Genomic DNA, 17,417 nt, shown 5'->3' on the forward strand with positions numbered 1-17,417 from the left:
TGAAGTCTTTGACGGAGGGAAGTACTTTGCTAGAAACGCTGATACTGTAGTGTCCCAGTCAGTGAGAGACCCTGGCTCAATGGATTGTAGCCATTCTGCAGCTTCTTCTTTCAAAGAAAATCTAAACAGCTTCTGGAAGATCTGTTCAGATGCGACGTCTTCACACTTGAAAGTGCTGCAGTATTCCATGAATTTGTCGAGATGTGAGTTAGGATCTTCGTAGTAATCCCCACTGAACTGTCCCGAGTTCTGGATCATCTGAATCATTGTTGGTCTGATTTCAAATGACATTGCTGTTATTGTCGGATCGAGAATGCCAGAGGTGCTTATAGGCCACTTTGCCCTCAACAGCTCCATGACCGACGGATCTTCGGCCATTGTGTCACCCTTTTACGTCCTGCAAGAACAATATCATCTTAAGAATCAAAATGCAATGATTAGTAATTCCCAGAACCTCGGTTCTTGGAATTCCAAACAATTATATAAACCTATCACCAAAAGTAAACTAGTTATAAACAAAAATAGTCCCCGGCAACGGCGCCAAAAACTTGATGCTCGTAAAATATATAGCGGTTAACAGGACAAGTGTATCCTATCGCAGCAAGTAATACAGTGCTAAGCACAGGATCGAACCACAAGGACTATTTATCCCAACTAGTCGGCCCAAGGTAGGAACACAATTGTTCGGAAGGGTAAATATGTGGTAGAGTGATTAAAGAGGCTAATTTCTAAAATAAAAGATAAAAACGTTTGACAGGGAAGAATTCGAATTAATTGATGACACAATCTAAGATGGGGATTCCCTTAGTTGGATCCCATGTATGATTTACTGGGATTTAGTTTCATATCATAATGACAATTGACGGTAACCACCTAATTAACCACGTGGAGATTGTCAGTCTCCTGTAGTCTATTCGCATGCATTTGGTTGACGGCTTGATTAGGCATATAACCTAGGGCATGCAAAGCATTAGGGTCTGTGGTGATTAAGGCTAAAGCCGTAGCCCAGCCACTAGCCCGCACTCCTACTGGTCTCTAGCGAGGTCAGATTATGCTAATTCGGATTAGGTAATTCCTTGGTCAGGTATCTACCTATCTGCAATCCCAAATTTGTCAGACTCAAGGCATTAAGTTCTGCTATGTCAGGCTAGTTAATCATCATCGAATCTCATTCTAGCAATCATCCTATCTCTGACAAATCTAGACATTAAGCTCACATAATCTAATCAATTGGAAACAATCCAGTAAACTAAATCCCTAATCATACATGGTTACGCAATCAATTCATCCCCATCCCAGATTGGATGGGGATTAGTTCATAGTTAAATTAAACAAGCAACTATAACACGCATTATAAGCCTGAATCATCATTAATTCAAATAAGCAAAAAGCAAGAGACAGAGTGAGGAATTAGGAATATAAAACCCGATTTCGCCTGATTCTGATTACAAATCGGGAGAGCCACTATCCTATATCAATCTTCCCCAAGCTAAGAGCTGCTACAATGGAAGTAAAACAATAAAATTGAATACAAGGAAAGAGAGGGAGAATAACAAAAAAAAGAAAAAGGAAGAACCCTAACAAAGATGACATCCTTTTCTATTTATAGTGTAGGCTTAGTTAGGGGTAGTTTGGGCAATTTGCAGGTTAAAATTCGCGCCTAAGGAGTGAGGAAACGCTGGGAAATTGCTTCCAGCGTTTCGTCTCGTCGAGACAAGAAGTATCTCGACGAGACAAGAGGGTGTCTCGACGAGACACTAGGCGTCTCGTCGAGACACCACGCGATAGTTCCTTTTTGGGAACCCTCGGCCCGCCTCGTCTCATCGAGACGGGCAGTGTCTCGACGAGACGAGGGCCTGTCTCGATGAGACATGCACTGTCTCGGCGAGACAGGCACTAAATTGGGGCTGAGTCCGGGTTTTTTTCCTTTGTTTTGGTCCCTGGACTTCCGAAATATGCTCCGACGGTCCCTGAATTGTCCGGAGGTGCTCCACAAGACACGGGTCTGGTTCGAAAATGCTCAAACAGTCCCAAAACACCTGAAAATACAGAAAATGCCATAAATAATGGAAATTACTGATTTTGACTGAAAGATAGCAAAATGATACTGAAATTGAATGGAAATAAAGCAAAAACGAACTAAAACAATCCTAAAAACCCTATATAAATGGGAGCTATCAACCTCCCCACACTTGAATCTTGCTTGTCCGCAAGCAAGAAAGAATCAAAGGCAATGAAAACTCAACAAATAGCTCCCGTACACAGACAAAGATCCACTGCACTTTTATCATCTATACAGTCTCAGACTACTCAAGTTACAATTAAAAACAAAGTGAACCTCAGATAAATCTCCAAAACTGATTAATTAGTTTTATCAACCAACACTTTGCGAAAACGAAAAGGCGAGGACTATGATTGCTAGCTCACAGGTGGTCGCTCTTGCACTCAAGTGTTTGGGTGAAATATGAATTTGGCAAACGCTCTACAGTCTACTGCACAAAATGGTCACGTTGGAATTGCATCATCCATCCAGTCGAAATTACGCATCACAATCAAACAAGATTATAGGTCTTCAAAGGGTTGTAACATAGGCTAAGGTTTGGGGGTAGGAAAAAGGGAATTTAGGCAAAAAGTTAACGACTCAACTAGCTGGAATATTCTTGCAAAAATTGGCACTTTTCCCACTATATGCGAGATAGAAGCTCAAGGTTGATTCATTTCAGTTTGGGAAGTAATTAAAGAATGCCTTTTATCATTTCCTCTGTAATTTATTCGGTTCAAATTTTGAACCATATATATTTCTTTTCTTTTCTTTGGAGATAGAGGGGACAAAGGGTCAATTTGAATTGGTTACTTCTTCTATTTAGAATTACAACCTTTCAATGGTAGCTAATGGGAATTTGAAGGATGTGTGCCTAAGGATTTTCTAACCTAAATTGAGTCAATTAACTTGGGTGAGAAAGGGTATTTAGGAAGGCTAAGGGCTTGTAACAAGGTTGATCAAAGAAAAGGGGTAAATAAGGCTCAAAGGGGCTTATCTAGTGGAATTGGTAAGAGATTTTGGCTTATCAAAGAATAGGCTAAGTTCACAAAGGGCTAAACCTAGGTTGCCTAATCATTTCAAGTTCGATTATAACACAATATTCAACCAGTATTGGATGCAATTCCTATGAGCATAATGACAATAACTGTAATCCCATACCTAAGAGATCAATTGTTCCTAAAAATGAGTCTAAAATATTGACCTTTAGGCTCTAGCTCACAATTTAGGGGTTATTTGCAACAATCCTAGCCTCACCTAACGAAACGTTCCATGTCAATCTTAGTTAAATAACACTCTTTGGAGACTCAAATGTTGTTCACAAGTTTTTGCATACATCGGTTTCAACTGAGCTTTCAGACTTTCAAAGCACAATTTCAACTGTAATGTCAGGATTGCTAGATGCATCAAAAATCAACTGCCTAAGATTCTTTTTATTTCTAACTACTGAAAGCGAAATATTGAAAGCAAAAGCTAAACATGCCACAAAACACAAATACAAATAGTGTCATAAAACATGCAATTGGTACATGTACAAAATGTCCTATCCTATTGCCTCCTCCCCCACACTAAATCATGCATTTAATTCCAAAAGATGTATATATATGAAATTGAACAGTAAGTGAAAGAAAAGAGATAGGATAGGAAAAACTCCCTCAGGGGGCCTCTATGTAACGCAGTGTTTCCACTACGCCCAAGTTATCTTCATAAATTTTCAGACGCTGCCCGTTGACCTTGAAAGGGGCATTGTGGCCGTCTGTGATCTCGACTGCTCCGGAGGAGAATAACTGGGTGACCTCAAACGGTCCATACCACCTCGACTTCAGCTTACCAGGGAATAATCGCTGCCTGGAGTTGTACAGTAAAACCTTATCCCCTACCTCAAAGTGGCGTTTGATTATTCTCTTGTCATGCCATCTTTTCGTCCTCTCCTTATAGATCCGTGAATTCTCATAAGCACTGAGCCTGAACTCTTCTAGGGCATCAAGCTGCAATAACCGTTTCTCACCTGCAACTCGTGTATCAAAGTTTAGAAAACGGGTAGCCCAGTAGGCTTTATGTTCGAGTTCTACAGGGAGATGACATGCCTTACCGTAAACTATCCTGAATGGGGACATGCCAATTGGTGTTTTGAACGCTGTCCTATATGCCCATAAGGCATCATCTAATTTGAGTGACCAATTATGCCTAGAGGAATTTACTGTTTTTTCAAGAATGGTTTTGATCTCTCTATTTGACACTTCAACTTGACCACTGGTCTGGGGATGATACGGGGTAGCCACTTTATGAGTGACCCCGTATTTATGCAGGACCTGTTTAAAAGCTTGGTTACAAAAATGAGACCCGCCGTCGCTAATAATGGTGCGGGGGGTGCCAAACCGTGTGAAGATATTCTTTTGCAAGAATCGGATGACAGCCCACGCATCATTACTAGGCAGGGCTACAGCCTCCACCCATTTAGAAACGTAGTCCACGGCTACAAGGATGTACTCGTTATTGAACGACTTCGGGAAAGGTCCCATAAAGTCTATCCCCCAAACATCAAAGATTTCACAGACTAAAATTGGTTTCATAGGCATGGCATGTCTCTGTGAAACGTTACCAGTTCGTTGACACTTATCACAGTTTTTAACAAAATTAAAAGCGTCATGGAAGATTGTGGGCCAATAGAACCCACTCTGGAGTATCTTAGCTGCAGTTCTGTCCGCGCCATGGTGGCCACCTACCTCTTTAGAATGACAGAATGCAAGGACGGAAGCTACCTCCTCCTCAGGAATGCACCGACGGATGATGTTGTCGCCACAAACCTTGAATAGGTAGGGATCATCCCAGAGGTACTGCTTTGCGTCGTGCAGGAACTTCCTCCTCTGTTGGTAAGAGAGGTCTGGAGGGATCAGCTTTCCTACAAGGAAATTAGCAAAATTGGCAAACCAAGGGACATGTCTAATTGACAGTAAGTGCTCGCCGGGAAATGACTCCTGGATGTCTGCATCGGTGTCTGTATCCACCTCCTCTTGTTCCAATCTAGAAAGATGATCAGCAACCACATTTTAAACTCCCTTCTTATCTCGTATCTCCAGATCAAACTCCTACAGTAATAGAATCCACCTAAGGAGTCTAGGTTTGGCATCCTGTTTTGAAAACAAATACCTCAATGCAGCATGGTCAGTGTAAACAATAACTTTTGAAAGCACCAAATATGAACGAAACTTGTCAAGTGCAAAAATCACAGCTAATAACTCTTTTTCTGTGGTGGTATAATTTAATTGAGCGTCATTCAGAGTTTTACTAGCATATGAAATCGGTCGGCAAATTTTATCCACTTTCTGACCTAAGCATGCACCTACAGCTGTGTCACTGGCATCACACATTAGCTCGAATGGTAAATCCCAGTTGGGACTAACCATTATGGGAGCTTTAATCAATTTGTCTTTTAAAGTGTTAAAAGATTCAAGACATTCAGGTGTGAAAAAAAAATTGGCATCCTTCAGTAACAATTGGGTCATAGGCCTGGCAATTTTAGAAAAATCCTTAATAAAGCGCCTATAAAAACCAGCGTGGCCTAAAAAACTCCTAACTGCTTTGACATTGGAAGGGGGAGGTAGTTTTTCAATGACCTCAACTTTAGCAGGGTCTACCTCAATCCTTTTTCGTGATACCTTATGCCCTAAAACTATACACTCAGTGACCATAAACTGACACTTTTCCCAGTTTAGGACTAGGTCAGTTTCCTCACATCTTTGCAGCATTAATCCCAAGTTATGCAAACAGCTATCAAAAGTGGTACCAAAAACAGAAAAATCATCCATAAAGACCTCCATGAATTTTTCTATCATATCAGAAAATATAGCTGTCATACACCTCTGAAACGTAGCAGGTGCATTGCATAACCCGAAGGGCATCCGTCTATATGCAAATGTCCCAAAAGGGCAAGTGAAAGTGGTCTTTTCCTGATCGTCAGGATCCACTGATATTTGCATGTAGCCCGAATACCCATCCACACAACAGAAGAAAAACTTACCTGCCATGCGTTCAAGCATTTGATCAATGAACGGAAGAGGGAAATGATCCTTCCTGGTGGCGTCGTTCAATTTCCTGTAGTCCACGCACATTCGCCACCCGGTGGTTTTCCGCACCGGGATTAGTTCATTCTTCTCATTCAATGTCACTGTTGTGCCCCCCTTCTTCGGTACCATATGCACGAGACTCACCCACTGGGTGTCAGAGATTGGATAGATCATCCCTGCATCAAGCAACTTAATTACCTCAGCCTTCACTACTTCCTTCATTTTTGGGTTGAGTCTTCTCTGTGGTTGAGCAGTCGGCATCACCTTATCCTCCATATAGAGCCGGTGTTCACAAAGAGACGGGTTGATTCCCTTGATGTCCGACATTTGCCATCCAAACGCTCCCTTGTGCTTCCTCATCACCTCCACCAAGCGATCTTCCTCAGGACCTGTAAGTTCAGCCGAAATAATCATAGGTAAGTGTAAAGGAGGTGCCAAGAACACGTATTTTAAATGGGCAGGTAAGGGTTTGAGGTCGAGGGTCGGCGGTTCTTCAATCGAGGTCTTAGGCCTTGTCTTTGTTTCTCTGTCTAGGAGTTCGTCGTGCTGGGCCCAATGACAACCCTCTTTACCTTCTACCTCGGTCTCCAAATCCAATGGCTCCTCATCTAGTTCAATACTCAGGTTCCGTTCTTCAGTTTCCTGGAAAACATTCTCAACCAAAGAGTCAGTTACGCTCAGAAAATTACAACATTCATCATCAACAGGAAATTTCATAGATTTTAGAATGTTGAATTCCACTTCCTCGTTTTGAAGCCTGAGAATCAGTTTGCCTCCCTCAACATCAATCAGTGTTCGTCCAGTTGCGAGAAAAGGCCTCCCTAACAAGATCGGGACTTGATCATCTTCTTCAATGTCCATGATCACGAAGTCAGCTGGGAAGATGAACTGATCTACCTTGACCAAAAGGTCTTCTACCACTCCAACCGGACGCCTTATAGACCTGTCAGTCAACTGAATTGTGACTGACGTGGGCTTTGGATCTCCCATTCCTAATTTCCTGTAAACAGACAACGGCATAACATTTATGCTTGCACCAAGATCACATAAAGCACGTTTAAAATGAACCTTGCCTATTGTATAGGGAATGCTAAAACTACCAGGATCTTTAGATTTTTTAGGTAACGGATTTCTTAGCATGGCAGAACATTCCTGGCTTAGCATTACAGTCTCATGATCTCCTAGTTTTCTCTTTTTAGAGATCAGCCCTTTTAAAAAATTTCCATACACAGGCATATTCTCAAGAAGTTCAAGAAACGGGAGGTTAATCTCGATTTTCTTAAACACATTTAACATTTTGGAATAATCCTTGTCTAACTTAGCTCTCCTAGAAGTAGGATAAGGCAAGGTAACCTGTGTTGGTGGTACATCAGTTTCAGTAATCGGAGTTGGATCAGAAACACTTACCTGTGGAGCAGACGGGGTAGAGATATTACCAGGAATGGGGTCTGCCTTGTCTTGCTGAGGCACAAAGGCTGGTGCGCTTACCTGTGTTCCGCTCCTAAGTGTGATTGCTCGTGCTTCCTCTTCTACCAAATTACTGACCTGTGTTTGAAGCCTTTGGCAGAAAGCTTCATTGTGTGCCAATCTTCCTTTTATGGCACTCAGGCTCTCTCTCAGGACATCTATACTTCTTTCCCATTCAGTCTCAGAACCTGATCCTCGATGTCTGTCCTGCTGCCAATGCGTGCCATTTGACCCATATTATTTTAGATAATGGATCTGTTCAAGTACAATCAGGCACTCCACGTTCTTGTGCCCTCCGCTGCACACCTCACAGCTTGCTACTGGTTCCGATGATTTCAGGTGAGTTTCCAGTAGATCTACTTTTTCTATAAGCGCTGCTATCTGATGATTTGATTCTGAAAATATTCCAGGGAACTCTTTGGCTGTTGTGCCTCTTTTTGGAGCCGGCTTCTCAACTTGCCAACATGCGCTTCATTCAGCTAATTCTTTCATCAGATTGTATGCTTGAACTGCAGTCTTGTTGAATAGATTTCCTCCCGCTGCTGCATCCAGAAAGGCACGGTTGACAGGAGATATTCCTGAGTAGAACATGTCAACAAGCTGGTACCGCTGGTAACCATGGTAGGGGCACCGTCTTAACAACTTCTGGAACCTCTCCCAGGCTAGATGCAAGTTCTCACTGTCGGACTGCCTAAACGAGGTGATGTCGCTTCTGAATTATGAAGTCTTTGACGGAGGGAAGTACTTTGCTAGAAACGCTGATACTGTAGTGTCCCAGTCAGTGAGAGACCCTGGCTCAATGGATTGTAGCCATTCTGCAGCTTCTTCTTTCAAAGAAAATCTAAACAGCTTCTGGAAGATCTGTTCAGATGCGACGTCTTCACACTTGAAACTGCTGCAGTATTCCATGAATTTGTCGAGATGTGAGTTAGGATCTTCGTAGTAATCCCCACCGAACTGTCCCGAGTTCTGGATCATCTGAATCATTGTTGGTCTGATTTCAAATGACATTGCTGTTATTGTCGGATCGAGAATGCCAGAGGTGCTTATAGGCCGTTTTGCCCTCAACAGCTCCATGACCGACGGATCTTCGGCCATTGTGTCACCCTTTTACGTCCTGCAAGAACAATATCAGCTTAAGAATCAAAATGCAATGATTAGTAATTCCCAGAACCTCGGTTCTTGGAATTCCAAACAATTATATAAACCTATCACCAAAAGTAAACTAGTTATAAACAAAAGTAGTCCCCGGCAACGGCGCCAAAAACTTGATGCTCGTAAAATATATAGCGGTTAACAGGACAAGTGTATCCTATCACAGCAAGTAATACAGTGCTAAGCACAGGATCGAACCACAAGGACTATTTATCCCAACTAGTCGGCCCAAGGTAGGAACACAATTGTTCGGAAGGGTAAATATGTGGTAGAGTGATTAAAGAGGCTAATTTCTAAAATAAAAGATAAAAACGTTTGACAGGGAAGAATTCGAATTAATTGATGACACAATCTAAGATGGGGATTCCCTTAATTGGATCCCATGTATGATTTACTGGGATTTAGTTTCATATCATAATGACAATTGACGGTAACCACCTAATTAACCACGTGGAGATTGTCAGTCTCCTGTAGTCTATTCGCATGCATTTGGTTGACGGCTTGATTAGGCATATAACCTAGGGCATGCAAAGCATTAGGGTCTGTGGTGATTAAGGCTAAAGCCGTAGCCCAGCCACTAGCCCGCACTCCTAGTGGTCTCTAGCGAGGTCAGATTATGCTAATTCGGATTAGGTAATTCCTTGGTCAGGTATCTACCTATCTGCAATCCCAAATTTTTCAGACTCAAGGCATTAGGTTCTGCTATATCAGGCTAGTTGATCATCATCGAATCTCATTCTAGCAATCATCCTATCTCTGACAAATCTAGACATTAAGCTCACATAATCTAATCAATTGGAAACAATCCAGTAAACTAAATCCCTAATCATACATGGTTACGCAATCAATTCATCCCCATCCCAGATTGGATGGGGATTAGTTCATAGTTAAATTAAACAAGCAACTATAACACGCATTATAAGCCTGAATCATCATTAATTCAAATAAGCAAAAAGCAAGAGACAGAGTGAGGAATTAGGAATATAAAACCCGATTTCGCCTGATTCTGATTACAAATCGGGAGAGCCACTATCCTATATCAATCTTCCCCCAAGCTAAGAGCTGCTACAATGGAAGTAAAACAATAAAATTGAATACAAGGAAAGAGAGGGAGAATAACAAAAAAAAGAAAAAGGAAGAACCCTAACAAAGATGACATCCTTTTCTATTTATAGTGCAGGCTTAGTTAGGGGTAGTTTGGGCAATTTGCAGGTTAAAATTCGCGCCTAAGGAGTGAGGAAACGCTGGGAAATTGCTTCCAGCGTTTCGTCTCGTCGAGACAAGAAGTATCTCGACGAGACAAGAGGGTGTCTCGACGAGACACTAGGCGTCTCGTCGAGACACCACGCGATAGTTCCTTTTTGGGAACCCTCGGCCCGCCTCGTCTCGTCGAGACGGGCAGTGTCTCGACGAGACGAGGGCCTGTCTCGATGAGACATGCACTGTCTCGGTGAGACAGGCACTAAATTGGGGCTGAGTCCGGGTTTTTTTCCTTTGTTTTGGTCCCTGGACTTCCGAAATATGCTCCGACGGTCCCTGAATTGTCCGGAGGTGCTCCACAAGACACGGGTCTGGTTCGAAAATGCTCAAACAGTCCCAAAACACCTGAAAATACAGAAAATGCCATAAATAATGGAAATTACTGATTTTGACTGAAAGATAGCAAAATGATACTGAAATTGAATGGAAATAAAGCAAAAACGAACTAAAACAATCCTAAAAACCCTATATAAATGGGAGCTATCAACCTCCCCACACTTGAATCTTGCTTGTCCGCAAGCAAGAAAGAATCAAAGGCAATGAAAACTCAACAAATAGCTCCCGTACACAGACAAAGATCCACTGCACTTTTATCATCTATACAGTCTCAGACTACTCAAGTTACAATTAAAAACAAAGTGAACCTCAGATAAATCTCCAAAACTGATTAATTAGTTTTATCAACCAACACTTTGCGAAAACGAAAAGGCGAGGACTATGATTGCTAGCTCACAGGTGGTCGCTCTTGCACTCAAGTGTTTGGGTGAAATATGAATTTGGCAAACGCTCTACAGTCTACTGCACAAAATGGTCACGTTGGAATTGCATCATCCATCCAGTCGAAATTACGCATCACAATCAAACAAGATTATAGGTCTTCAAAGGGTTGTAACATAGGCTAAGGTTTGGGGGTAGGAAAAAGGGAATTTAGGCAAAAAGTTAACGACTCAACTAGCTGGAATATTCTTGCAAAAATTGGCACTTTTCCCACTATATGCGAGATAGAAGCTCAAGGTTGATTCATTTCAGTTTGGGAAGTAATTAAAGAATGCCTTTTATCATTTCCTCTGTAATTTATTCGGTTCAAATTTTGAACCATATATATTTCTTTTCTTTTCTTTGGAGATAGAGGGGACAAAGGGTCAATTTGAATTGGTTACTTCTTCTATTTAGAATTACAACCTTTCAATGGTAGCTAATGGGAATTTGAAGGATGTGTGCCTAAGGATTTTCTAACCTAAATTGAGTCAATTAACTTGGGTGAGAAAGGGTATTTAGGAAGGCTAAGGGCTTGTAACAAGGTTGATCAAAGAAAAGGGGTAAATAAGGCTCAAAGGGGCTTATCTAGTGGAATTGGTAAGAGATTTTGGCTTATCAAAGAATAGGCCAAGTTCACAAAGGGCTAAACCTAGGTTGCCTAATCATTTCAAGTTCGATTATAACACAATATTCAACCAGTATTGGATGCAATTCCTATGAGCATAATGACAATAACTGTAATCCCATACCTAAGAGATCAATTGTTCCTAAAAATGAGTCTAAAATATTGACCTTTAGGCTCTAGCTCACAATTTAGGGGTTATTTGCAACAATCCTAGCCTCACCTAACGAAACGTTCCATGTCAATCTTAGTTAAATAACACTCTTTGGAGACTCAAATGTTGTTCACAAGTTTTTGCATACATCGGTTTCAACTGAGCTTTCAGACTTTCAAAGCACAATTTCAACTGTAATGTCAGGATTGCTAGATGCATCAAAAATCAACTGCCTAAGATTCTTTTTATTTCTAACTACTGAAAGCGAAATATTGAAAGCAAAAGCTAAACATGCCACAAAACACAAATACAAATAGTGTCATAAAACATGCAATTGGTACATGCACAAAATGTCCTATCCTATTGCCTCCTCCCCCACACTAAATCATGCATTTAATTCCAAAAGATGTATATATATGAAATTGAACAGTAAGTGAAAGAAAAGAGATAGGATAGGAAAAACTCCCTCAGGGGGCCTCTATGTAACGCAGTGTTTCCACTACGCCCAAGTTATCTTCATAAATTTTCAGACGCTGCCCGTTGACCTTGAAAGGGGCATTGTGGCCGTCTGTGATCTCGACTGCTCCGGAGGAGAATAACTGGGTGACCTCAAACGGTCCATACCACCTCGACTTCAGCTTACCAGGGAATAATCGCTGCCTGGAGTTGTACAGTAAAACCTTATCCCCTACCTCAAAGTGGCGTTTGATTATTCTCTTGTCATGCCATCTTTTCGTCCTCTCCTTATAGATCCGTGAATTCTCATAAGCACTGAGCCTGAACTCTTCTAGGGCATCAAGCTGCAATAACCGTTTCTCACCTGCAACTCGTGTATCAAAGTTTAGAAAACGGGTAGCCCAGTAGGCTTTATGTTCGAGTTCTACAGGGAGATGACATGCCTTATCGTAAACTAGCCTGAATGGGGACATGCCAATTGGTGTTTTGAACGCTGTCCTATATGCCCATAAGGCATCATCTAATTTGAGTGACCAATTATGCCTAGAGGAATTTACTGTTTTTTCAAGAATGGTTTTGATCTCTCTATTTGACACTTCAACTTGACCACTGGTCTGGGGATGATACGGGGTAGCCACTTTATGAGTGACCCCGTATTTATGCAGGACCTGTTTAAAAGCTTGGTTACAAAAATGAGACCCGCCGTCGCTAATAATGGTGCGGGGGGTGCCAAACCATGTGAAGATATTCTTTTGCAAGAATCGGATGACAGCCCACGCATCATTACTAGGCAGGGCTACAGCCTCCACCCATTTAGAAACGTAGTCCACGGCTACAAGGATGTACTCGTTATTGAACGACTTCGGGAAAGGTCCCATAAAGTCTATCCCCCAAACATCAAAGATTTCACAGACTAAAATTGGTTTCATAGGCATGGCATGTCTCTGTGAAACGTTACCAGTTCGTTGACACTTATCACAGTTTTTAACAAAATTAAAAGCGTCATGGAAGATTGTGGGCCAATAGAACCCACTCTGGAGTATCTTAGCTGCAGTTCTGTCCGCGCCATTGTGGCCACCTACCTCTTTAGAATGACAGAATGCAAGGACGGAAGCTACCTCCTCCTCAGGAATGCACCGACGGATGATGTTGTCGCCACAAACCTTGAATAGGTAGGGATCATCCCAGAGGTACTGCTTTGCGTCGTGCAGGAACTTCCTCCTCTGTTGGTAAGAGAGGTCTGGAGGGATCAGCTTTCCTACAAGGAAATTAGCAAAATTGGCAAACCAAGGGACATGTCTAATTGACAGTAAGTGCTCGCCGGGAAATGACTCCTGGATGTCTGCATCGGTGCCTGTATCCACCTCCTCTTGTTCCAATCTAGAAAGATGATCAGCAACCACATTTTAAACTCCCTTCTTATCTCGTATCTCCAGAACAAACTCCTACAGTAATAGAATCCACCTAAGGAGTCTAGGTTTGGCATCCTGTTTTGAAAACAAATACCTCAATGCAGCATGGTCAGTGTAAACAATAACTTTTGAAAGCACCAAATATGAACGAAACTTGTCAAGTGCAAAAATCACAGCTAATAACTCTTTTTCTGTGGTGGTATAATTTAATTGAGCGTCATTCAGAGTTTTACTAGCATATGAAATCGGTCGGCAAATTTTATCCACTTTCTGACCTAAGCATGCACCTACAGCTGTGTCACTGGCATCACACATTAGCTCGAATGGTAAATCCCAGTTGGGACTAACCATTATGGGAGCTTTAATCAATTTGTCTTTTAAAGTGTTAAAAGATTCAAGACATTCAGGTGTGAAAAAAAAATTGGCATCCTTCAGTAACAATTGGGTCATAGGCCTGGCAATTTTAGAAAAATCCTTAATAAAGCGCCTATAAAAACCAGCGTGGCCTAAAAAACTCCTAACTGCTTTGACATTGGAAGGGGGAGGTAGTTTTTCAATGACCTCAACTTTAGCAGGGTCTACCTCAATCCTTTTTCGTGATACCTTATGCCCTAAAACTATACACTCAGTGACCATAAACTGACACTTTTCCCAGTTTAGGACTAGGTCAGTTTCCTCACATCTTTGCAGCATTAATCCCAAGTTATGCAAACAGCTATCAAAAGTGGTACCAAAAATAGAAAAATCATCCATAAAGACCTCCATGAATTTTTCTATCATATCAGAAAATATAGCTGTCATACACCTCTGAAACGTAGCAGGTGCATTGCATAACCCGAAGGGCATCCGTCTATATGCAAATGTCCCAAAAGGGCAAGTGAAAGTGGTCTTTTCCTGATCGTCAGGATCCACTGATATTTGCATGTAGCCCGAATACCCATCCACACAACAGAAGAAAAACTTACCTGCCATGCGTTCAAGCATTTGATCAATGAACGGAAGAGGGAAATGATCCTTCCTGGTGGCGTCGTTCAATTTCCTGTAGTCCACGCACATTCGCCACCCGGTGGTTTTCCGCACCGGGATTAGTTCATTCTTCTCATTCAATGTCACTGTTGTGCCCCCCTTCTTCGGTACCATATGCACGAGACTCACCCACTGGGTGTCAGAGATTGGATAGATCATCCCTGCATCAAGCAACTTAATTACCTCAGCCTTCACTACTTCCTTCATTTTTGGGTTGAGTCTTCTCTGTGGTTGAGCAGTCGGCATCACCTTATCCTCCATATAGAGCCGGTGTTCACAAAGAGACGGGTTGATTCCCTTGATGTCCGACATTTTCCATCCAAACGCTCCCTTGTGCTTCCTCATCACCTCCACCAACCGATCTTCCTCAGGACCTGTAAGTTCAGCCGAAATAATCATAGGTAAGTGTAAAGGAGGTGAAGAACACGTATTTTAAATGGGCAGGTAAGGGTTTGAGGTCGAGGGTCGGCGGTTCTTCAATCGAGGTCTTAGGCCTTGTCTTTGTTTCTCTGTCTAGGAGTTCGTCGTGCTGGGCCCAATGACAACCCTCTTTACCTTCTACCTCGGTCTCCAAATCCAATGGCTCCTCATCTAGTTCAATACTCAGGTTCCGTTCTTCAGTTTCCTGGAAAACATTCTCAACCAAAGAGTCAGTTACGCTCAGAAAATTACAACATTCATCATCAACAGGAAATTTCATAGATTTTAGAATGTTGAATTCCACTTCCTCGTTTTGAAGCCTGAGAATCAGTTTGCCTCCCTCAACATCAATCAGTGTTCGTCCAGTTGCGAGAAAAGGCCTCCCTAACAAGATCGGGACTTGATCATCTTCTTCAATGTCCATGATCACGAAGTCAGCTGGGAAGATGAACTGATCTACCTTGACCAAAAGGTCTTCTACCACTCCAACCGGACGCCTTATAGACCTGTCAGTCAACTGAATTGTGACTGACGTGGGCTTTGGATCTCCCATTCCTAATTTCCTGTAAACAGACAACGGCATAACATTTATGCTTGCACCAAGATCACATAAAGCACGTTTAAAATGAACCTTGCCTATTGTATAGGGAATGCTAAAACTACCAGGATCTTTAGATTTTTTAGGTAACGGATTTCTTAGCATGGCAGAACATTCCTGGCTTAGCATTACAGTCTCATGATCTCCTAGTTTTCTCTTTTTAGAGATCAGCCCTTTTAAAAAATTTCCATACACAGGCATATTCTCAAGAAGTTCAAGAAACGGGAGGTTAATCTCGATTTTCTTAAACACATTTAACATTTTGGAATAATCCTTGTCTAACTTAGCTCTCCTAGAAGTAGGATAAGGCAAGGTAACCTGTGTTGGTGGTACATCAGTTTCAGTAATCGGAGTTGGATCAGAAACACTTACCTGTGGAGCAGACGGGGTAGAGATATTACCAGGAATGGGGTCTGCCTTGTCTTGCTGAGGCACAAAGGCTGGTGCACTTACCTGTGTTCCGCTCCTAAGTGTGATTGCTCGTGCTTCCTCTTCTACCAAATTACTGACCTGTGTTTGAAGCCTTTGGCAGAAAGCTTCATTGTGTGCCAATCTTCCTTTTATGGCACTCAGGCTCTCTCTCAGGACATCTATACTTCTTTCCCATTCAGTCTCAGAACCTGATCCTCGATGTCTGTCCTGCTGCCAATGCGTGCCATTTGACCCATATTATTTTAGATAATGGATCTGTTCAAGTACAATCGGGCACTCCACGTTCTTGTGCCCTCCGCTGCACACCTCACAGCTTGCTACTGGTTCCGATGATTTCAGGTGAGTTTCCAGTAGATCTACTTTTTCTATAAGCGCTGCTATCTGATGATTTGATTCTGAAAATATTCCAGGGAACTCTTTGGCTGTTGTGCCTCTTTTTGGAGCCGGCTTCTCAACTTGCCAACATGCGCTTCATTCAGCTAATTCTTTCATCAGATTGTATGCTTGAACTGCAGACTTGTTGAATAGATTTCCTCCCGCTGCTGCATCCAGAAAGGCACGGTTGACAGGAGATATTCCTGAGTAGAACATGTCAACAAGCTGGTACCGCTGGTAACCATGGTAGGGGCACCGTCTTAACAACTTCTGGAACCTCTCCCAGGCTAGATGCAAGTTCTCACTGTCGGACTGCCTAAACGAGGTGATGTCGCTTCTGAATTATGAAGTCTTTGACGGAGGGAAGTACTTTGCTAGAAACGCTGATACTGTAGTGTCCCAGTCAGTGAGAGACCCTGGCTCAATGGATTGTAGCCATTCTGCAGCTTCTTCTTTCAAAGAAAATCTAAACAGCTTCTGGAAGATCTGTTCAGATGCGACGTCTTCACACTTGAAACTGCTGCAGTATTCCATGAATTTGTCGAGATGTGAGTTAGGATCTTCGTAGTAATCCCCACCGAACTGTCCCGAGTTCTGGATCATCTGAATCATTGTTGGTCTGATTTCAAATGACATTGCTGTTATTGTCGGATCGAGAATGCCAGAGGTGCTTATAGGCCGTTTTGCCCTCAACAGCTCCATGACCGACGGATCTTCGGCCATTGTGTCACCCTTTTACGTCCTGCAAGAACAATATCAGCTTAAGAATCAAAATGCAATGATTAGTAATTCCCAGAACCTCGGTTCTTGGAATTCCAAACAATTATATAAACCTATCACCAAAAGTAAACTAGTTATAAACAAAAGTAGTCCCCGGCAACGGCGCCAAAAACTTGATGCTCGTAAAATATATAGCGGTTAACAGGACAAGTGTATCCTATCACAGCAAGTAATACAGTGCTAAGCACAGGATCGAACCACAAGGACTATTTATCCCAACTAGTCGGCCCAAGGTAGGAACACAATTGTTCGGAAGGGTAAATATGTGGTAGAGTGATTAAAGAGGCTAATTTCTAAAATAAAAGATAAAAACGTTTGACAGGGAAGAATTCGAATTAATTGATGACACAATCTAAGATGGGGATTCCCTTAATTGGATCCCATGTATGATTT

General features: G+C 42.1%; 2 non-coding genes across 2 annotated transcripts; both read left to right on the top strand.

The window, feature by feature from the left end:
* Nucleotides 1-8,188: 8,188 nt before the first annotated feature.
* LOC136204447 (small nucleolar RNA R71) lies at nt 8,189-8,295 on the top strand. Its single transcript, XR_010675289.1, has one exon. It is a non-coding gene; the product is annotated as a small nucleolar RNA R71 (small nucleolar RNA).
* Nucleotides 8,296-16,482: 8,187 nt separating this feature from the next.
* Nucleotides 16,483-16,589, top strand: LOC136204448 (small nucleolar RNA R71). Its single transcript, XR_010675290.1, has one exon. It is a non-coding gene; the product is annotated as a small nucleolar RNA R71 (small nucleolar RNA).
* The last annotated feature ends 828 nt before the right edge of the window (nt 16,590-17,417 follow it).

The sequence above is a fragment of the Euphorbia lathyris genome, chromosome 8, assembly GCF_963576675.1.
Source record: "Euphorbia lathyris chromosome 8, ddEupLath1.1, whole genome shotgun sequence".
In the NCBI taxonomy this organism is placed as follows: Eukaryota; Viridiplantae; Streptophyta; class Magnoliopsida; order Malpighiales; family Euphorbiaceae; genus Euphorbia; species Euphorbia lathyris.